We start from the raw sequence: 23,033 nt of genomic DNA, 5'->3' as shown, positions 1-23,033 counted from the left end.
AACCCAAAGAGAGAAAAGAACCCCTGTGTACAAAATGGCCCCGAAAGATTTTAATTTTTAGGAACTCTTGCTCCCTTATCCGGCTGAAAAAGACCCTGATACTCAAATCTAGTTTTTGGCACTTGGATATTTTACAGCTATATAAAAAGCCCTGTATTTTTATTTCTCATAAGAGGACCCCAAATTTAGTGGGTGTAGCTGGACATGTTAAAACATTTTGAAGTTAAAAATGACTGACATATATTTAGCAGTAGGGATAACTAATACCCAGAAAAAAATCTTTCTAATGCTGTGCTCAGACTCTTCACTGCTTGCAGTTTAAAGACTGAAGCTGCCTGTTATAGCCCAGGGGATGAACTGCTCCAGACAAGACCTGAGCAAACAGCAAGGCCTGTGTTATGCAGAACATCTCTGTGATTGCAGCAGACCTTCTCGGCTACGCGATCCGGGATGTGAAGGGTGCTGTGGAGCCAGATGCCACAAATGAGCTGATCATCTGAATGAATCCCCTTCATCCACTTGACTTATGAGGATAGGATGCTTCTCACTGTGATGACACTCAAACTTGCCTCGCCCTCATCAGTGTGTCTGAGGAACTATGTGCCTATTCTCAGAGTCTCAGGGGATGCTAATCAAGTTGTCATCTCCTACCAAGCAGCACTTTTATGGAGGCACCAAGGCAATCCTTCAACACATCATCTCTCTTCATTTTTTGGGGAGGTGATGTGAACACGTTAAGTCACCAGTTAATACACAACAGCAGATCTTGAAGACAGTTGTCTTCCCTGCTCCAGTAAAAGTAATAGTGGAATGCCAACTCCTTTGGGAGCTAATTGAAAACTAAATAAGAAATTAATCCTTTTCTTAATTTTCAGAAAATTAAATTAACAAAAACTGCATCAAATGTCTCTTGAGCAAAGGATTTAGTCATTGCTTATTGCCTAAAGAGCCAAAAGAGTGAGGCAATACTCCCTCTGTGATCAGTGTTCTTGCCCATACCAATCTGCTTGTGTGTCTTGGCTCTGTAAATCCTTAACAAGGTGAATATCTCACTGCCAATTTTTACCAGCTATCACCACCACTGTTTTGTAAATCAACATTAGCTTCTTCAATGCATATTTCAAAGAAGCACTGGATTCAGTTCTGGCCTACCTCCTTCCACCCTGCATGTGAGCAAGCTTTTAACAGGAGGGGTGTCTGGAAATCTCTTGAGCTTGGTCTTTGCTCATGGAAAGTTTATTTATAATCTGTTGAGGAGAGAGGGGAGTGCTTCTACTGGTGTAGGAAAGTAAAGAAGAAAAGAAATCACCTGTAGTTTTCTTAGGGTAACAGTCAGTAGAAATAAAGAATATGGTAAGCAAAATAAGTGCTGTGGAATCTCAAACTGCTTAGACACAGCTGTGGGCAGTACAACTTGCTACCACCTGCAGTGTGTTTGGCTGCACAATGAATATAAATAAAATAATTCAACCCTTCCTTTTGTATTACCAAGCTTTAATAAAAGTACCACAGCAAAATCAGACCCTGACCTGGCCACTCTCACCTCACCTAAACTGTCACTGGGTTCAGTGGCCAATGTCTGTCATACAGATTTGTCAGATCATTAAATTCAGTCCTCAGAGTCGCAGGCCCCACTTGCACAAATTCAGTAGGCTTGGGCTTAAGTCTGGTTTTGCAGCAATAGGGCAGGTCCCCTAGGAAAAGCTGAGTACATGCATGACTTTTGGCAGCATTGGAGGAACCCAGAGAGCCCCTCAGCAGCACGGGCTTGAATGTGCTGATGCTCTATTTTAGGCCCTCCTGTAAATTGCATTATAAGGTGTGATAATTTGATATCAAGGTCACATGATAAGCCATCATCAAAATAACCTTGAAGAACCAGCAAAGCTCATTGTGGCTACTTCCATGCCCCTCGGATTCTGCTGGGAGAGGCTTCCTCCTGCGTGCTGCAGGGTGCTGTGCTGGGCGTGGGACACTGCTATGCCTAAGAGATAAGGAGCTCCCCAGCTGTGTACTTAGTATTTCACAGCACTCCCTGCTCTCTTCCAGTTTATATCTGTGAGACACCATGCAAAGAGACGAGCTCAACTACACCTGAAGCTGATGAGACAAAAGCTTTAGGTGCTGTCTGTCAGCTTGCCATTAAATCCTAACACCGTGTCTGCTTTTCTGTTTTATTTTTGTTTCATGGTGTTTGCTGGGTTTTTACTCTAGTAAGTTTACATAATTACCAGTGGGGTTTTTGGACCACATCCTGCTGCCTCCTGAATTTGGATGAAGGGGATTAGTTTCAGTGCAGGTTAACATGTGGAAAGTGGAAAGCTTCTAACCCTTCTGAATTACACCATTGTTCCTTAACAGCATTATGTGGTGTAGCCAGCCATTAATCACTCCTGATTCTTAAATTATGAACTGTTAATGAGAGTGCAGAAGAAACAGAATACAAATGAAAAGTGGATTTAATTATTAAAGCAATTTCATCCTAATCTCTGAAGATAAGAAAATAAAGTCTGATTTTCTAGACTAGAAAATAATTAAGAATTGTAACCATTAACCTGAAATTACAGATTTACATATATAGTTCTCACAAAAAGCAAAAATATTCTGAGTTTGATATTCACCTTGTGTTATATTTAAAACATAAGAAAAAGCAATGCAGGCTTTTCCGAAATTGGTCGGTGAGCCAAAGTTGATGGGCCTACTGACCTGAAATAGCAATTTACTCTTTGAGTAGTCTCCATGATGTCAGTGGAGGTTTTTTTCCTGGAAAGATACTGCTTAATTTGTATAAAGGTATCAAATGCCAAATATGAATGACTTGATACACCTGAAAAAGTTTACATCATGTGTCGAGTTCCCTTTGGAATAGAATAGGTCCCAGCATATTCCTTAGATGCTGTGTATGAGTAAGCACTCTGTACAAGTACCTGCCTTCTTCCTGAGCATGATTAAAGTTCTGTATGGTGTACACTGTTTCCTAAAGCATTTAAAATAGTTCCTTTCTACGGTGATAAAGGCTTTGTTATGATCACAGCAGTAATTTCAGTGTTTGGCACTGGAGGACAAACAACCCAGCAAATCCACTGTGTACCACTCACATGTGCGGAGGTCACGTTCCCCACAGCAGGTGTTCCTGCACTCTTGTTGCCAGAAACCAGAGCCTGTGGAAAAGGGAAGCTTCAATAGGAAAGGAGGGGTAATAGCAACGTGTGAGCCTGGGAGTGGGTCTGCAGTCAAAGCAGATTAGGCAGACTTGGCTTCTCTAATGAAGAGAAAAATAAAAACGATGGGAAGAGATAAGGGGAGCTTATAACAGACCTGTGGGTGGCAAGTGAGGGCAGAGCACCCAGTGTTTCTGCAGGTTCATAAAGAGCCAAGCACAGTCATCATGGGAGGGTTTTAATGACCCTGCTATTGACTGAGATTAAGAATTACAGAATGACTGGGGAAGGATGAATGTTTTTGGTGGTTATTTCAGGACTGTTTTCTTGCTGCTTTTTCTTAAGCAATCGATAAGATCAGAAGCTGTAGTGGTTGGAAATGAACACTAAGTGACAAAAGATAGAGCCTTCATCTGAGAGAAAATGGTCATTATAACACTGGATTTGTTCGAGGATAAAATGTTCAAAGGCAGCAATGCAGAAATACTGGGTTTTTAAAAGGTAGATGGGAAGGGATGTAAAAAGGCTGGGATGAAAGTGATTGAAAGAACTATTGTTCAGAAATTCCACTCTGGAGCAGTCAGATCTAGGGCCCCTGAAGAGGAATCTCTTCATTATAGAAGTCCTTTTACTGTTAATGGTGACAAAAGAAGCCACCTTGGTGTGACGCCTCACCCTTGGTTGAGTGGGAAAATTAGTGTTTAATCAGGTGCCAGATTAGCAGGGTGGAAATTATGTGAAGAGGATAAGGGAGGGTATCTCACCACAGAATATCATCAGGAATGCTGAGAGTTATCCTTGCCCATTCTCATGGAATAGCAGTGATTTCAGCCTACGTGAGTCCTCCAGCAAATATGGAAACTGGAGGCACTACAAGCCACCAGGATTAGTAGTAGTGATCTGCTGTTCCCTGTGCCTCTACTCACTTTGAGGACTTAACTGCCACCACCTTCTCCCAGATCCCCACTGAGTGGAGATTTTTGTAGTCTGCAAGGCACAGCCTTGGACTTTATTACCTTTTCAGCTGATTCTTGCCCTTGCCTGGAGCCTTCTACCTGCCTTTTCTAGCTGTCTCCCAGCACAGGCCTCTGGGACCAGCTGTTTTCTCTCCTCAAGGAGAGCAGGGAGAAAGAACAATTCCCTCAGTAAGTGCCATCCCTAATGTGCTGTGCCATATCCTGCTCTGCCCTGCTGTGCAAGAAAGAAGGATGTAGCTGAACACTTCTCAATGAGCAAAAGAAATGAAGCAAAATAGTTAATTTCCCTTTTATTAAAATAAGTGGGTGTTAACAAAGCAAAGTGGAAATCAAGCTTGCAGATTTGAATAAGTACCAAGTTCCTTTTTACACAGCATTTCCATTTATAATAAGATAATAAATGAGAAAGAAATGTCTAATATTTTTATGACATGACCAGTGTGTATTTATAGACTGTTATAACATGGTCAGAAAGAAGTGTTATAAATGGTTCCGTGCTGAGGTTATGATCAAGCTGTGTGATTCTTAAGAGCTGATAATTTTTTACACATTTGTTCCATTTCTAAATCATTTACAAACCCCGTGCAGAACCTTCACGTGAGATCAGACTAAATACTGAGTGAGGTACAGATGTGTCCCTCACTGCTGGTTCTTGCACACTGCAGCCTGCCCTGCCCCTGGTCCTGCCAGGTGGAGCTGCTGCTGGAGGCAGACTGAGGAATGGGGTGGGTTTTGCTTTGCTGTAGCAGTGTGGGGCTGTGGAGCACTGGCAGGGGAAAGAGGGACAGGAGCAAACCATATTAACTAAAATACTGTGTTTGCAGCAGCCCTTGAGGGGCTGTCAGCACACGTGAGGACTGACTGTGCTCGTCTGGGCTCACTGCAGCTCCCTCACCACTGTTCCTGCTGGCAGTTTTCTGTCAGACAGAGAAAATAGGCAAAAAGGTTTACATGGATAAAACTCACTTTCTAATTATCTCTCCTCAGAAGCCTGGCTCCCAAAGGAGTCAGAAGAGGGAAGGAGGTTGCTTCTCTTCCTTTTCAGAAACAAAGCACTTTATGATTTCTCTGACTTCCACCAGTGCATGTTCTCTTTTGTCTTCCTCAGCAGTTCTACATCAGGCCCCATGTTCTCTTCATGGCTGTCTCAATGTTTGGTCAAAGCAGCAATCCCTCACCACCTGCAGGGCTCTGGCTGCTCCTAATCAGGGCAGGGTGTGATAAGGTGCAGCTGTAACGTGGGCCCTGAGTGGGACTGAGCTGGAGCAGCTCTCTGGGGAGGCTCAGGAGCTGCAGTTAAACTGAGGCCCTCAGCCCAGCTCCTTGCCTGTGCTCAGCCTCACATCACACTTTGCTCATTCTAGCTTCATCTTGCTAAAGTGACTTCCTGGGTTGACCTTGGCCCTGCCTCCTCCCTGCAGTCTTGCTGCCTCCCTGCCTGCTCTGCTCCCTGTGCTGCCGTGGGACCGTTCCCTGGGTGAAGAGGGTACTGCCCCACGTCTGCCTTGCTGTTGTTATCCTTGGCTCACCTCTCCTTGCTGAGCAGCCCACTTGTCATGCTTTTGGAGATCCAGGTAGGAAAAACCTGTCTGAGATTTCATCTTTTTTTGCCTCCATATTTTTAAGCACTTTCTTTGGTTTGTGATAAGACACTGAGAAATGGAGGGAGCTACCCATGTAACTTCTAGATTGTATTTTGAGGTGCTCTTATGGTATGGGATTACTTTTCTTCCTGTTTGCGTCTTCACTGATTCTCTTCCTAAAAAGCATGCTACTGGCAGGCTTGGTTTCTCTAGTTGTTATGAATTTTTACTATTTTCCCAAACCAGAAAAACTCTTTGGACCAGTCTTGTAGAGCAAACAGACTATATGCACCAGCACAGTCCCACCATCTGTAAGGCAACTGGCTGTTCTCAGTCAAACATCTCTGCTCTCTGCTGTCCAGGAGGAGATTCATGAGTCTGCTCTTCACTCCCTCTCGGACAGGAGATGTTTCTCCCTTGGTCCTCAGTTGGTTGACAGCAACTGTGTGTGCAGCCAGTTGTATAAAGGTAACTGGCTGTGTAACACCTGCTCATTGCTCCAAATCCCTGCTTCTCTGGCTCCATCCTGTGCTGTGTGGGTTGGTGTTCCTCCGTTGCTGCTGGATGCCAGTTCAGGATTCAGTGTAGTGTTTTCCAGGCTGAGCACCAGGCTCTACTCAAGATAAAATCCATCAGATTTCCCTGGGAGCTGTTGCAAAGAGGGGTGAGCTACAAGCAGTGTGGCCTGACAAGACTTGGCCCCAGCTGGAGGCACTTACAGTGGTGATGGGAGGGAAAGGAAAGGCAGAGGCAGTTTTGCAGCCTTCCCTTTTCCACAGCAGACAGTGTGTATGCAATGGTGGGTGGAGTGGCAACTCTATTGTTCTTGACCTTCATCTTCTCTCCAAGTGAGTCTGCAGTAGATCTCTTAAGGGACATAGGTTTCTGCCTGCTGCCTCCTCTCATCTGCCATTCCCTGCAGTCCTGACAACTTTGTACTTGGAAGGTTCAGCAGAGAGATGCATTTTGTGACTGGTATTACCTGCAAACAAGTTGAACACTGCTCTTAATTACAGATGCTGGGGATAAGGGCTGTCATTGGCTTTTTTCAGCCCTGTGCTGAAACTGCCAGTCTGACTGCCCAAATTCCATAGGGATGAAGATTCCTCCCAGATAAAAGGTGCCAGCACAGAAAGCTCTTGCTGCCCATGGAGTGCCCAGGCTGGCCCACCAACTGCACCAGAAACTATGAAGGTAAAGGCTTTCTTTCCAGGGGGAAAGGGCTGATGCTACCTTGCAGGAATCCTAGAGCCAAACTTGGAAATCCAGCTCCCAAAATTGAATACAGAGGAGAATTCCTCCCAGACATAAGGTGCCATACCAGAAAGCTCTTGCTGACTGAGTAGTGCCTGGGCTGGCCCACCAACTGCACCAGAAATTAAAACAGTAAGTGCTTTCTTTCCAGGGGACAAGGGGTGTTGTTCATTTTCAAGAATCCTGCGCTGAAACTCCCAGTCCCACTCCCAAAATTCCATAGGGATGAAGGTTCCTCCAGGACAAAAAGTGCCAGGACAGAAAGCTCTTGCTGCCCATGGAGTGCCCAGGCTGGCCCACCAACTGCACCAGAAAGCCAAAGCTTCCAGGCTTTCTTTCCTGGGGATAAGGGCTGTTGTTCGCTTTTTTCAGCACGTTTTTGACAGCAACTTAATTGTTAATCAGATTATTCAGGAAGGAGATCTCTCCAAATCAGCTCCTGTGATCTGGATTCAAGGGTGTGTGTAGTAAGTTAGCTAATCCTTGGCCTTGGAGAGTTGAGGAGTTTGGGCTACATAAAGTAGGTGTGGTTGTTGTGTTGTGTTTCTATAATAGAGAGCACAACAGTTGATTTAAGATGTAAAATGAATCTGTAGCTTGGCAAAGTAAACCTGTATACAATGCTAAACTTTTATTTACATAGCCCATCCTCTGGGTGTTTCTTTGTTCATTTTTTATGGTATGGAGTGCAAACTGAGTGGCTTCATACAAATAACACTCTTTTAACACCCATAATCTCAAATGGTAAATTTCTGCTTGTCTCCAAATATTTCCTTGAGACCAATTCTAGGCATAATATGCCTAGACTTTATGACTTTAAAAATCATAATAGTGAATAAGTGCATCTTCTGCAGACTTAGGATAGTGGGTAATATTTGTTTGAATGTACATTTTCCTACCCATACCACAGCCATTCATAAAATCACATTTCTGATGAAGAATGGTCTAAGCAGGAAAGCAGCAATAGTTATGTGAACAGAGCTTTGGCTTGTTTAACCAAGAGGGAGGAAACCTTACCTGGATACTGCAAATTTGTGTGCTCCTCAGAAAGGAAAGGAGACAAACTGTACAGAGGCAGAAGCCAATATGGCTTCATGGAAGTTTTGCACCATCCAGCTGGTGTTTTCCACCTGTTGGGGCACAGAGAAGGCCATCAGGATTTGAAAATTTGTTCTGTTTCACTGCAGTGTCATCACAGGATATGAGCCGCCGTCCCAGTGTGGGAAGTGAACTTGTGAACTGGCTTAGAAACAGAAATGTTTCCCAAAAGGATCTGGACAAAATTGCAGAGCATGATTTAATGCAGGAAAGAGGGCAGGCCCTGGAAGGGCAGCATGATGACAGATGATATTTCACTCTGCTTAGAGCTGTGCAGCTGTTTGCTGTTGCAGGAGGGTGATGGGGGAGGCCAGATCCCAGCAGTGCTATATCAAGAGCCCATGCCAGTTGTCCTGTGGAGGTGCCCACCTGGGCCCTGGCTGCAGCCCTGGGGATCAGGGGCTTTGTGCTCTCCCAGGCTGCAGGTGCTGGAGAGGGGATTTATGGAGAGGTGGGGAAGAGCCCGTGCTTCAGCCTGCTCTGTGTCCCATCAACGTCTCCTGTGGAATTTTTCTGCAGCTCTTCTGTGCTTTCAAAGGAACAGTGACCCCAGTTCCTTTGGGGTCATGGCACCATCCCAACTCATAGCACCTGGGCTCTGCCATCACCCAGCGTGGAGTGCAGGGATTTTGGAGGATTGTTCATGGAAGAAGTTTGTGCTTTACAGTGTCTCTGTTCCCCAGTTCTATTCACAGCTTTCTTGATGTGTATTTTCTTAGCAAAGAACAGGTGACTGTGTTTGGGTGAGGCAACACCAAGTAATTCTTTCTGCAATTATCAGTCTATCTTAGCCTGCAAAATCTGTGATTATCACATTCATCAAAGCAGATGACATCTTTTTCAGACAGATTAATGAAGGGTAAAGGCATAAATTGGTGTGGTAAATCACTCTTACAAAAATGTGACTTTCCTGGAATTATACCTTAGTAAAATATATATCCTGCTCTGACTTATGCAGCTTTTTTCATTAACCATAATTGAAAATGCAGAAGACATTAACCCTTGAATACTTCCAGAAGGTATTAAGCAAAGAGGGCACACATTACTCTAAATTCTTATGATTCCTATTCTGCACAATTTTGGCCCTTCATTCTTTGGAATTAAAATAGAATGGAATGTATGCTACAGATGACCAAAAATACACTGTGAATTACTGCATTTTAGAAAGAAAAATAAAAGCCCCTCTCAGTGGCTGAAGATCTAAGCCTGCTCATATGTTTTTATTAAGTAACTCTAAAAGTGTGTTATTCATGGAAGGGAAGCTCTGGGGCCTTCTCCTGAGATCCTTGGTTTATTCTTTGTGTTCAGCACAATGTTCCCATAAACTTCATAGTTTTCTCAGTGCTCCTGGTCTTATCATACAGAAGCAACATCTCAGTGTAGGGGAAACAAGTACCTTTGTGTTTAAAGGTGGTTTCCCCACTTTACTTGGTGCAGTTGTGTTCGATTGCTTTGGTAGGAGAACCAGGGATTGCCCCTGACCAGGGGGCAAAGGAATTTAAATAACAAAGGTAAGAGTAACTTGATCTGTGAAATACAGAGCTCAGACCGGCACAAGGAGTTCAGACTCTGAGCTGCTGGTGTGGTAGGAAAGGTCAAGGATGGTCAAGAAGGACTGTCATAACTATTGCACAGGTTTTACTGGGATGTATTTGTGCAAATAAGACCTCTCAAAAACTGTAGCTTGAAGTGCTGACACTCACCTTCCCCCATGTATCAGTGATCCTAAATAAGTAATGAACTGAATATAGTTGAGATGCAAATGTAAATTATCTTATTTTCAGCTTGGCTTGCGTTAAACTGTTAATTTCCATTAGCATTAATGAGGAAATACACCCAAAGGTTTTCCCCGGGCAGGAGTTCTCATCCTCCTAACAATAATTTCCCTTTTAGAGTATCTTTCAATTGAGGATACTTGTATTTTGCAAACTTAATTAAGAATTAATTAATTAACAATATCCCTGGAAGGAACAGCAAATGAGATTTTCCCCATTTTACCAGTGAGTGAGTGGAGGTTGCCCAGTGGGATGTGGGACTTCTGTCTCTGGAGTTGAAATCTTAACCACCTGTGCCACCATCTCCAACTCACTGGGGACTTTCACAAGTTTCTGCCTAAGGTACACCCATAGTTATCATCTAATGTGTCTCTTTTTGTTTACTCAGTGTATGAGAAAGCTGTTCTTTTTAGCCAAGCCCCTCCTTGCACATCTCGTTTGTTGTGTTTGCCACTCTGTTAAATACCCAGCAGATCTGTTACCATCTATATCTGCAGATCTGTATCTGCACTTATAGCAAAAGCAGACAGTTTTACCAGCTGTCTGCAGAAGCAGATTGCATTTGGCTGTGAACTGTGACTGACACTGTGGAGCAGAACACCAGGATATCCACCCTATGATTTCCTGCTGGATAGTCTCTGTCTGTGTGAGCAGCCTTAGTGTTGTGCATGGTGGCTGGCTAATTCCAACATATTCATTGGAGGGAATACTTATTCCTATCACTCAGTCAGATTTGTAAACCAAATTCACAAATGATGGGGGAGTGTGTTTTTCTTTGCAATTAGGGTGATTCACCAGTGGCATAACTAATAGAAGAACAGGAAACTGAGAAATTACACCCTTCTGCTGGAATCTGAGGGTGGAAATTGGGAAACAGAAAGATAGAATGAGAATGAAGGGGAGAGGATCAAAGTACTGAAAAGAGGCAAGGAGATGTGAAGATGAGACACTGGAACAAGAGAAGTGATTACAGCACACAAGAAAGTCTGGGGAAGTGGCCGTGCCTAAAGATAAAATAACGAAGAAATAAGTTAGAAAAGTATTTTACTTTTCACAGAAGGAAAGGGGTGATGAAAAAGGGGCTAGCAGAGTTTGTTTCTGGTTTGTTTCTGTCTGTCTCTGATCACCTTCTAAGTTGCTTCTTCACTGCTATACAGCCTGTGTGTTGGACAGTACCATGGCTGCAGGTGTATTTTTATCCTTTTTTCCTTCAAGTCTCATTTACAGATAACATGAACCTCAACTTTCATTTTAAAGGATCTAACTGGTATAAACTGCGTGGAAACTTGAGGAGTGGACCATAAGAACTCAAACCTGAAAGGAAAAGAAAACGTATTTGAAATTGTCTTAATCAAGGATTACACACAGTTAATTGTGTGTAAAATAATAACAACATAATTATTTATGTTGAACAACTAAAGAAACAGTCTTGCAACTTCTGTGGGATTTTACCCTTTCTGTGGCTCTGGACTAAACATTATTAAATTAAATCTCTTGATTTGCATTTTAACTTGGCACCTTAAAAATAGTAGAAAAAATGAAATCCACCCCCTTTTCTGTTTGTACCCCTCTTTATCATCTCTTTTGAAATTTAAAATCTTATTTGGAAAAGAAACAATTCCAAACTGTAATAACCATGTCTCTGTGCAGTTTTGTGCTGGATGGCAGTCACTAATCCTTTTATGTCATCCTTTGTGAGGATGATCCTTGTCTAGTCCCATATATTGATTAAAATTAAGCATTACACAAAACCTTTATAATCTTAAAGGATTATCCTTTTATGTTTTTCTTTCCACCATCTCTTTTTGAATTAACTTCTTTATACCCCAGCTGATCTACTAGCTGTCTTTTTTTTTTTTTAAACAGAAACATTGCAGAGTGAATTGATTTCTTATTTGCTTATATTCAGCTTTTATGAAACATGCTAATTGACACTTCCAGGGCACGATATTGTGGATTAGTGTGAGAGTCCACATCTCTGTCCTGTGTAGGATTGGGAGTCTGAGCACATTTATGCATATAGTAATTAATGGGCATGATCACCAAGAACACTTCAATAGTTTCTGTGCCAAACCATTTGTTCTCCTGTGTTGGAGCAGCTTTGTTAGCTTGGGGAACTGTCCTCACATGCAGCCATGATAAATAATCTGTGTTTTGGGAGGTGTGTGTTTGTTTGTTTTAGTTTTGCATTGTTAAAGACACAGATTTACTAACTGCATCATTTTTGATGAATCATATGGAGTAGAGTAGGATCTAAGTCATACCTAAATCTGGTCTGTGTGGCCAAAGCCATATGTAAATCTGCAGCTCCTAAAACAACCAGTTGCTAGAGGCAGCCCCGGAGCATATAATTTTTAAACTCCAATGAACTGTCTGGACACATTTTTCTCCAAACTCACCAACCCCTGCAACCCTGGGATTTGTTTCTAATGTTAAGAGAGTGCTTATCTGGTACCTCCTGACCCCTAAAAGTGAGTATACTGCACTAATCTTAAATTACACCAAACAGTTCTTCCTTGTTCCTGGCTACTAACAGGAGGTGGGGTTGGTAATTCCTGGTGCCAGGCCAGGCAAGGAGCTGTGTTTGTCAGGTGGAAGCCAGCAACTGTCCTGGGAAGGAGCAGTCACAAAGCTGAGAAGTGCTTGTGGCAAATTCTGAATTAGTCGTAGCGACCAAACAAAATGTTTCAGGAAGGTGTGTAGGCAAAGGTACAGTACAGGGCTGTTTGTTATCTCTGCCTGTGTTGACTGTGTTCTAAAGAGAGATTTGTTTATAAGGAAACAATAACACAAGCCAGAAGATGGGAATCCTCCTGCCAGCCCGTGACTCATCATTGCAGGGCAGGACAGAAACAGGCAATGTGTGATGTAGGATACTTGCTCAAGATGTTCTGTGTGGCCTAGGGAGTCACTCCTACCCCCTGCTCTGGGGGTTTTAGGCTGGGTGTTTGTCAGACCTGTGGCTCTGTACAGTGTCTTACCTTGGCCAGAGTCTCTGGGTGCTTCCACAGCATAAGTGATACAATAGTGCAATACAACATGTGCAACCATGCAGAGCAATTGTGCTGTACTAATTATCAACATAAGTTGGCAAAATGTCTTGAGTACTGGTTAAAATTGTTACTCTGAGTGCAAGATGAAAGTTATGACAAGGTTAATCATCTCTTTAAACGCTAAGTTTCTGCTTTGCCTTAGCAGGATGCCACTAACACACTCTCTCAGGCTACCACTTAATTACAATTACTGTGGTTACAGGGTTAAGCAATAAACTCTCTTTTGGCTTTCAGCAGGTCAAATTATTCACTAACAACCTCTGGGCAAAGCCTAGCCAGCTCATGTGCTTAAAAACCAATTAGACTTATCCCTGGTTTTACTAAGTCTCTCTTTGGTCTTAAACGTTCATCAGCGAGGTTGGAAGGAACTGGATCTGCAGTCAGTCCTTTGGGGCTGCACATTTCCTTTCTTCCTTCTTCAGGCTTAATGCAGGATTCCTTCTAATACAGATTCAACTTGTTAGATTATTTGGTGTGGTTGTCTCTATGTAATTAAGCATCCACTGACAAAACTGGCTGTTAATAACTTTAACAGTGCCTCTTCTTCTGCTGTCTGTCCTATGAAAATGGGGTTTTTTAGGTTTTTCACTGAAAATTTAAACTGTGAAACTGGAGTTCTCCTTTCTGTCCCTTTCTACCTACTTCTTGATAGCAAAAATGGCAAAAGGTTATGCATTTATGAGCACTATTCTACTAAGCCAACTTTTCACCAAAAGTTTTGATTTAAAAAAAACCTCCAAACAAATCAGAAAACCAAAACAACTTCTCATCCAAGTCCTAGAATTCCCCGTTCTTTGGCACAAGCAAAATATTGGGGGACAGTAACTGAACCCGAATTCTTTTCAGAGTCTCATTGACAAAGAATTGAGGTTTTTTCTTTGCATCTGGCTTTGGCAGATGTGAAAGCATTGCTAGCACAGCTGCATTGCTGGAGTTGAGTGTTGTGATGGGTACGTCCCAGGGCTTCCAGGTTACTAACCATGAGCCCAGTGTTCTCCCTTCTGCTAAAGAGCTCTTTACTATGTAATTGCTGATAACGTAGGTTTCTACTTAAACAGATTTTCTTTTTATGAATTTTGCCACCTGAATAGAATTTATAAAAATACACAAAGCCATCCAATGCTGAAACAAAACCACTGCAGTGCTACCAAGTGGAAGCAGCCTTGAGCTTGTCAGGATGGTTTCATGAAGAGCCTGCAGGTAGCAGTGGCTGGGACACATCCCATGACTGGGAATCAAATAATTTTTCAAAGGAACCAAAATTAAAAATCACATTTTGTGGTTTTTATGAGCAAACTGACATTTCACAGTAATTTTAACATAATAATGTAAAGCCAAACAGCAGGTAATTCCCTAAAGCAATGTAGCAACTTGAGACTGTGGAGGCTGTTCAGCTTCAGTGTGACAAACAATGCTGCTGTAACAAGCTAGATGGTGAGATATTGGATGCACTCCCTGTGAGCCGAGAGTGCACATCCTTCCTAAAGGAGCCAGGAACACCAGAAAATTGGCACTGCCCTACCTTGCCTTATGTCACAAGTAGGGAGGGGAGGGAGACGTTTGTCCAGAGGGTGGTAAGTTGCTGGCAGCTACCAAAACAAAGGATTTGAGGGAAGCACCATGATATTCAACTTTGGTGCAGTTGCAACTCATTAAATAGTTCTTTTGGTAAAGGCAGATGTAAAAATACCTGACAATATTATGTAAATGAAAAAATGAATGTAGGTAGTAGACAGGAAAGTATTTAGGTCTCTGTTATCAGCTGCCTGATTTAAGGAGTTTTCTTGGTCATTTCTTGCAGTCAGCATGTGGGAGGAATTCAGAGTTCTCAGAATTGTTGCTGCTGGAAGACCCTAGGAGAGTTTATTGATTAACCTTGTAACCACAGTAATTGCAGTTAAGTGGTGGCCTGGGAAAGAGTCCATTAGCAGTGTCCTGCTAACACAAAGCAGAATAGAAAACTTCTGTAACGCAAAAATTCTGCCAAAATTCCATTCACAAGCGTAGAAAGACTTCATTTGATTTGTATAAACAAAATGATTCCGTGTTCCTAAAGCAGTAAGAGACAGTCAAGCTACACATTGACAATTCCCTGGTGAAAACATGACCAGCACCGCCATGTTCCTGCAAAACAATATGTTTCTATCTAAACTATATTTTATGAGGGTGAAATTTTCCCCTTTGATACGTTCCAGCCAGTTCTAACCATACATCCTGACATGGTCTGCCTGAGCTGTCACACTGGTCATGATACAGAAGCTCAAGGGAGGCTGAGCAACCCTGTTATCCCTGTGAGGACAACACTTGCAGCTGAATGTAGCTGGACCTTTTGCTTTGTCCACAATGCCAGTGCTAAATGAGATCACTTGCTGATTTTCACAGTGTAGGTTGCCTTTTCTTCTGCAGGAAAATTCTTTTTGCAAAAACAGCTTTATGGATGGAACTTCACAGAATTGTAAAATGGTGGGGGTGGGAAGGGACCTTAATGATCATTTTGTTCCAACGCATTCCACTGGACCAGGTTTCTCCAAACCTCATCCAACTTAGCCTTGAACATTTCCAGAGATGGAGTAACCTGTGCCAGGGCCTTACCACCCTCATAGGGAACAATTTCATCCTATTATCTAATCTAAACCTGCCCTCTGTCAATTTAAAGCCATTTTCCCTTGTCCTATTACTCCACACCCCTGTAAAAAGTCTCTCCCAAGCTCTCTTGCAGTCCCTTTAGGTACTGGAAGGTGTTCTAAGGTCTCCTCAAAACCTTATCTTCTCCAGGCTGAACACCCTCAACTCTCAGCCTGTCCAACTGCTCTGGTCAACTCGGTGTCCTCCTCTGGACTCACTCCAACAAATCCACATTTTTCTTATGCTGGGTAGTCCCAGAGCTGGACGCAGGTGGGGAGAACAGAGCGGAGGCTCGGAATCCCCTCCCTTGACCTGCTGGTGACACTGCTTTGGGTGCAGCCCAGGACGTGGTTGGCTTTCTGGGCTGTGAGCACACATTGCCAGGTCATGTTGAGCTGCTCATCAACCAACATGCTCAAGCCCTTCTGCTCAGGGCTGCTCAGGATCCATTCTCTGCACAGCCTGTACTTGTTAAAGCATTCTTTAAAACATTTAGATTTAGGCTGTTAAACTTTTGTGCTGAGTGAAGGGCAAGCTGTGATGGAGGAAGGCCTTCATAGCAGGTATCTTCCTCAAGGAAAGTCTTCTCACAGCTTTGATCCCTGGCTCTCCTTTAGGCCTAAACTTCATCACCTCTCATGACAAATGAGCCTGAAGGATGCAGTGCTTTTACTTCCTTTTCTGTTCTTACTGGCTGTCTTCCTAGAACTTGATGTTGCTCTAACTTTCATTTGCCTCTTACTGTATTCAACAGCACATTTGTGCTTTTAATATTCTGGATTTACACCATTTGCTGGTGTGAGTTAAAAGCCCAGTTGCAACTGCAGTTGTATTAAGTGGGCTTAGAGCTGTGTGTGAGTCGCCTTGCTGCAAACCAGACGCCTGTTGTACAGCACAACACACAGGAGGCTGTAATTACCCCATAGTTTGTACACTCAGCCATAGGGCAGGTGAAGGCTTGAGGTCAGGAGGCCCAGTTCTGTCAGGTCCACAGCACAAAGAAATGATGGCTTTAATAAGGCTACAAGATAGAGGGGAAAATGCTGCTGCAGGACAGTCAGCTGTCCAGGAGCTGAGGAGGTGACAGTCCCTACTAGTGACAGCAGGAAGGGGCTGCTGTGTCCAGGGCTCCCTGTGCTGTTGGGACTGACGTGTTTTGACTGTGCAGACAGGATCCCTGCACAGCCAGAAGTGCACAGCTCACAGGAAAGGGGCCGGTGACTGCGCTGTGCTGCAGGCATTGCCTGCTTCGACACCTCTGCTACCACTGCTCAGTGTCCTTTGCTGGTTTGACTTGAGCACCACGGTGTTCAGTTCTGGTGCTCTACAGGAACAGCCTGAGACTTGAGGGATTTGAAACCACCAGCAATTTAGAAATTACTCTCTGTCATTGTGTTATCGGTTAACATTTACTGAGTGTAATTCAGCAGTTAGTTCAGGTAAGGAAGTGCACTCAGGAATGGAGAGCAGGGAAGGTCCAGGTAGATGCTTTGCTGCAGAAAGGAAGAAAAAAGAGAATACACTGAAATGTACAGAAGCAACTTAGGTGGTGTGGATTTATTTTATTTTATCTCACATCAATGCTTACCAAAAGGAGAGCCCAAAAAAAGTACAGAAGCACTGTTAAATGCACATTAGTGTAAGGGAGCAAGGCTGAAGTACAGAAAAGGGAAACTCTTAATGCCCAGACAAGTGGGAGAAGCTTCTGTTGTACTGTGGGGTGAGTCTGGGAGGTGAGGGAACCTCTTCTGCAGAGGTCGGCAGCAGGTATGTGCCGACTGCTTGTTTCTTAGGAGCACAATTAGGCAATTGAGTGAAGTGCTGCTGCTGCTACCTTTTAGAGGGAGCAGGCAAGGAGTAGAAGCTGAAGTCATATAGTGCAATAACCACTGAAAACTAAAGCAAAAAAAAAAAATCAGGACGACTCTTTCCAGCTGGACTTTCCCACTAGTATGAGCCCAGTGGTATTTCAAAAATACCTGAAAGACACAACTATGACTTTTTCCACTCTTTGTTGAAAGAAAATTTAGAAATTAAGTGTTGCTTGTAATGCTTATGATTTTGATGTGTTGGTTTACAGAAGGGAGGCATATATTAAAAATAATGAAGTAGCACTGGCATTTCAATGCTGCTCAATTACAGCACAAGTCCCTTGAGGATGACAGTTATTAGACTGCAGGTGTGACTATAACCCGCCTGTCTCTGCAGATGACATTTTTGTTTGTGTTTGAAAAAATGTCATAAACCTTGCTGCCTTTGTCCTCCGTTTTTTAGCGCTTTGTTTTATGGGAGGGAGGAGGAGGACGACAAAGGGAAGAAAATAAATGAGAAGAGTGATGTTTGCTATTCCAGGAAGGTAAAGAAGAAAGAAGGCCATTCCTGGCAGTGTCTCAAGAAAATGCCACTCAGCCCTGAGTGATTCTCCTGGGGAGAGTTACTTCCCTTCTAGAGTAGTCCCAGAAGACTGCTTCGAGAACCTGCATTCACAAGTGATTTCAAGGATGTTCCTTATCGGGGCTGCACATCAGAAACTATTTAAATTAACACTCTCATTAGAGCCCATGAGTAGCTACAGTTTGTCTCTTAAGAATCACCTGAGAACATCCTTATTTAAATGTAAATGCAGCCATCCCTCCGGCTTACAGGGATTTCTCCCACAGAAAGCACAAAAAAGAAGGGGGCAAGTGAAAGGGAACCTTCTTGCACACCAGATCTGAAGGACAAGATTTCTTTCTCTCGGGGTAAAATTTGTTATTCGTGTATTTTTAATGCCCTGTAAATCAGTAAAACCAAACGCCTGACCGTTGGGTTTTAACATACTAATCAAGTAAAACTATTTTACCAGTTCCATAAAAATCCTTTTTTAGCGGTTATCACAGTGCCTATTTTGATACTGAATTGCCTCTAAAAGGAAAAACAGTCCTTCAGGAACAAAGGACCTATATAAAGAAGAGGCAAAGTTCTGGTGTCAGCTGTCCATGAAATATAACCCTCAGAAGGTCATCACAGTCATATTTTGGATTTGTGTTCCTTTCTTGTGGCCCACTCCTGTTCCTGTGCTGCTGTGCTTCCACACTTAACAGCAGGGAAAGCCTGAACTGCTGCAAGGCTCCTGTAAAGAACCTGTTTCCTTTGTGTGTGTTTGCCTGGAAACGTCAAAAAATAGGGAGTTTTTATTTGGATGTAGCAGAAGTCATGCCAAAACCAGGGCTGGGCAGGGCAGGACTGTAGAGCAAGGAGGAAGGAACCTAGGAAGTCCTGTGGGAAAGCTTGCAGGAGGCTGAGTGCTAAACCTGCTTCCATGGCTGGGGAGTGCACCAGGAAAAGAGCCCACGTGTAAGAACACTGCATGTGAACACTGTGTTGTGCACAATTTAAACACACCTATTTTCTAATTAGTCTTTGAGCAATTGGTGTCACAGTCTTTCAAAAGCAAGTGCAGAGCCCCCTTTGAATAAACTAAATTCCCTGGGTCATGGGCCTGAAGGCACAGCTTGAGCTAAGGTGAAAGTTGCACCAAAATTAGCTGTGCTGGTTAGAAGTGACTAGGCCAGGTAAATAAAGCATAAATGCTTTCACATGGTTTTGCTAGAGACAATTTTTTCTTAGCCTGAGAAACAGATAAAAATTTGGAAACCAGTTCTGGTATCAGATACTTGGCAGGTTTTGTTTTCCAGAACTTCAGGGTTGTGTTTAGCAGGCTGCCCCTGGGAGTCAAGTCTCTTCTTCACTGTCCTCCCCCTTCTTTATGACATTGAGCAACTTTGACACTGAACAACATTTATTGCAAAGGCTTGATCCAAAGCCTGTTAGCCTCTCTACTTTCTTCAGTGGATTTTGGTTTCTACACTTCAGTTCATGCTGGAGGATTACTTTATTCTGTTAGAACTTCTGAAAATTATTCTAAGCCCACTGACAATTGGCACAGCTGTTCTATGAGCCCTTTCGAAACAGCTCCCCCTGGATCTAAAAACTGCAGATTAGGAACCACTGAACTAAACACAATTCACACAATTTCTCAAGCAGTAATAGATACTTTTACTCGCTTCTCCCTCTCCCAAGTTTGATGAAATCCAGCCTTTTCTGTTTTACCTTAATGGGTAGAAGGCAGCTCAAGCAGTGCACTGACAAATGGATGACTACTGGAAAGCACAATTGCTTCGAGGAAGTTACCCTTCACATGAGCCATTTAAGGGGGAAAAAATAAAATTGCTCCACATAAAATTGTATAAACTCCATGGTTTATTGCCTAATCTAGGAAAGCGTAGTAAAATAGGACTGAGTTGGAAATTTTTTAATTAAATTCACGCTTGTTGACTTAAAGTTTGTTTATGAATTCTAGCAAAGATTAATGTACAATAGCAAGCCAAACAATTTATTATTGCAGAGCTTCTTGTCATGTAATTTGTAGAACTGAGTGAAAAAGAGATTATTACATTCAAACAAATTTATTGTTCTGTAGCTTGGGGTTTTTCTTTTGGTTCTTTTTGTTGTGTTTTGGCTTTTGTCTCATAAAGTAAAATAAATAAATTAAATAAGGTACTGAAGCAACTCTTGGAATTTCCCCAGGGGAGTGGGATGCTCACACAGGCTTCAGACTGAAAGCTCTGAGTTCTATTGATCAAGGCAGAAGGCTTGGATTTGCTCAAAGCCATAATCATGTATTATTATAGATGTAGAATAGAAGTGGATAAATCACTGGCCTAATCTTTAAAACAGCCTGTTTATTAAGGGAGAAATTCAGGATATAATATGTATGAGAACATGTAGCTTTAGGTTGGCCTTGGGTTTTCAAAACCTTATGGAAGAGGGTCAGCTGCAGAATTGCTCACGGGAAACAGGAAAGTGCAGAATCCTTACTGCCAACTTCATTTTCTCTAATGAATAAGCTACAACCACCTCATTAAGGAGACTGTTCTTGATCAAACTTTTCTGTCAGTTTTCTTAATCACCAAATTGAATTTCACCTCTCTCAACTTGAGAACTATTATTCTTCACTTTAATGACAGGACTTGATTTAAACTATTCCTTTTCATTCACTATGTTATTACAGTAAGTATTTAATATTAAAAAGAAGCCATCCCAACGCCTCACTGTGCTAAAATGGAAATCTTAACTTCACTAACATTAAATGACTCAAATCAATGGCTGGATGAAGAACCTCTCACCTCGTCTCAAAGCTGTTTATTCTTCATTCCTGGCCCCTTATGCCATTAGTGCAGGAGCCCCTCAGTTGTGGAGGGGTTGTGAGGACTGGGATTTCATTCTAAGCCCCAAAATAGTTGCTCAGGGTCAACAGGAGGGGCAGTTAAGAGCAGGAGGGTAGAGGTGGGGAGGAGTGGGAGCAGGATGAAGAACATCTCACCCAAGCATTTGCACAGCTATACACTGCCTTGGTGCTGCACACAAGGAATACTCTTATACTATGGTGGATGTTTTCCATAGCCTCCTGTGGCCTTGTTGCAGGAAGTGCTGGACACAATGTCCTGAGAAATGTAAAGGGATCAGACCTGGGTTTAGGCTGTCAGCAGGATTTTATCCTTAATGCTTCTACATCATAATTTGGTGATAGGAAATGATGACTAACTGGACATTGTGAACGAGGCATTTGGGGAATGATTTTTACCCTCCTCATGAAATGCTGGACAAGGCTGTCTGATTTTGGATACCCCTATGGAGAAGTTAGGTTGACACTGGGATCTTTTACAGTCGTGGCATGTTTATTTCACTCAACTGAAAATTTTTCAGGAAAAATCTAAAATTGCCCTGAGAGATTTCCCCTTCAAAAGTAGAGACCATGGTCAGCAAAGCATCAGTTGTTGACTTGAGTGCTGCTATTGAAATCTCAAATTTTGGACATTCAGAGCTCTCTTCAAAATATTTATTCTGTAAAACCCTGCCTTGGCTGGGACACGATGCAATATCAGAAAGAGATTTCATGAGGCAATGAATATAATCTTTTGTTTGCATTATGGTTTATTGTTTCTTCTTTGTTGTAAAGCAGGAGTAATGTTCATGGCATTGGAAGACATGCACAATAAACAGCTCAGTGGTTCCCAAATACCTCAACTTTGCTTTGGTACTTATTCACCCAGAGAAAATGTTTATTGCCATGCACACTCCTGTGCTGTGAACATTATCCTTATAATTAAAAACCGTTGTGCTGTATAAGACACACAGCCCAGCATTCAGAATAAAATCCAGTAGCTGCCTCACAGGCAGGATGAATTCTGTGGTGGGATCATTGTCCCTTTGATCTGCTTATCTTGACATGACATAATACGATCTAACCTATCTTCTCTGGCTCCACTGAGCCTTGGGCTGGCGTCCTCTTTTAAGTGTGGGGTCCCCCTGTGGAAGCTCAGCTCAGCTTCCCCTTTTGGGGCCAAGCCCCGAAGGAGCAGGTTCCCAAGGGCCAGATTTTGCTGCCTTTAGTCAATGAAGAGAAGAGAACGTTTGCGAGTAAGTGGCAGTACAAAGCAGAAGTCTGACAGAATCAGTCTTTGTTGCTATGTCTAGCAATAACCCTTGCTTAAAACCTTCCTTTCCTTGGACTTGCTGAATACCACTGTCTTGTTTAACTGTCGCCTTTTATGTTGGAAAAGAGAAAAAACGCAGAAAGTCAAAGAGCAAGTTTAACTTAAAAGGACGTTGCAGTAAGTATTTTAATAGATTCTCTGTACCATGGAAAAAATCCGAGTGTGCCTCCCCCCTCACACGGAGGCCCAGCAGAGGCGTGACAGGGGCGCTCGGGAGGGACTGTGCAGAGCCGGAGGGGCAGCCACAGCCTGACTCACGCCCATCGCCCTCGGCAGTAGTTTGGCTCCTTTGTCACAGACTAAACATGAAGAAAACGCCACGTGAAGGCAGCTGGGCACGACCCTCCTGCCTCCCTCCCCTCAGGCCCTCCCAGGGCCGTCTGTATGTGCTGGAACAGGTCTTGTGCCGGGCGGGCCCGCAGACAGCAGGGCAGCACAGCCCCCGCTGTCAGTGGTGCCTGCAGCAGGGATGGCAGGCTCTGTGCAGTTACAGGGATTGACCAAACAAGACATAACTGTAGCCCGGAGAGGCCTTTTCAGCTACTTATATTTTACAGAAAATGTAATGTCATTACAGAAAATGTATTGTCGTTCTGTCCCTGTGCACATCCCAGAGCAGTGTTCCAAACCCCTGCATGGAGTGTTCCTACCTGCTGAGGTTTGAGTGCAGACAGGCAGAGTGCCGTGTATTTTATTTAACCTGTTCTGTGCCACCTTGGATTGTGAGACACAGAGTGAGTGCTGGGAGGTTGCCCTTGTTGAGAGGTCCTTTGCTGTTCAGCTCCTTAAGACACAGGCTGAGTGTAAAGCCCCAGCCATGTCCCAGGGCTCCTGTGCCAGGGGGTGCTGCTGGGAGCCCTTGTGCTCCTGGAGCAGGGCAGAGCCTGGGGCAGTGGAGTGACAATCCAGGAGGTGCTGGAGTTCTGTTGGGGAACAGTTGTTGCCCCAGCCCCCTGTATAAGTGGGAA

This window comes from Manacus vitellinus, unplaced genomic scaffold (assembly GCF_001715985.3).
Source record: "Manacus vitellinus isolate BGI_N305 unplaced genomic scaffold, ASM171598v3 scaffold_60_pilon, whole genome shotgun sequence".
NCBI lineage: Eukaryota > Metazoa > Chordata > Aves > Passeriformes > Pipridae > Manacus > Manacus vitellinus.
Note: the sequence above shows the minus strand (reverse complement) of the source record.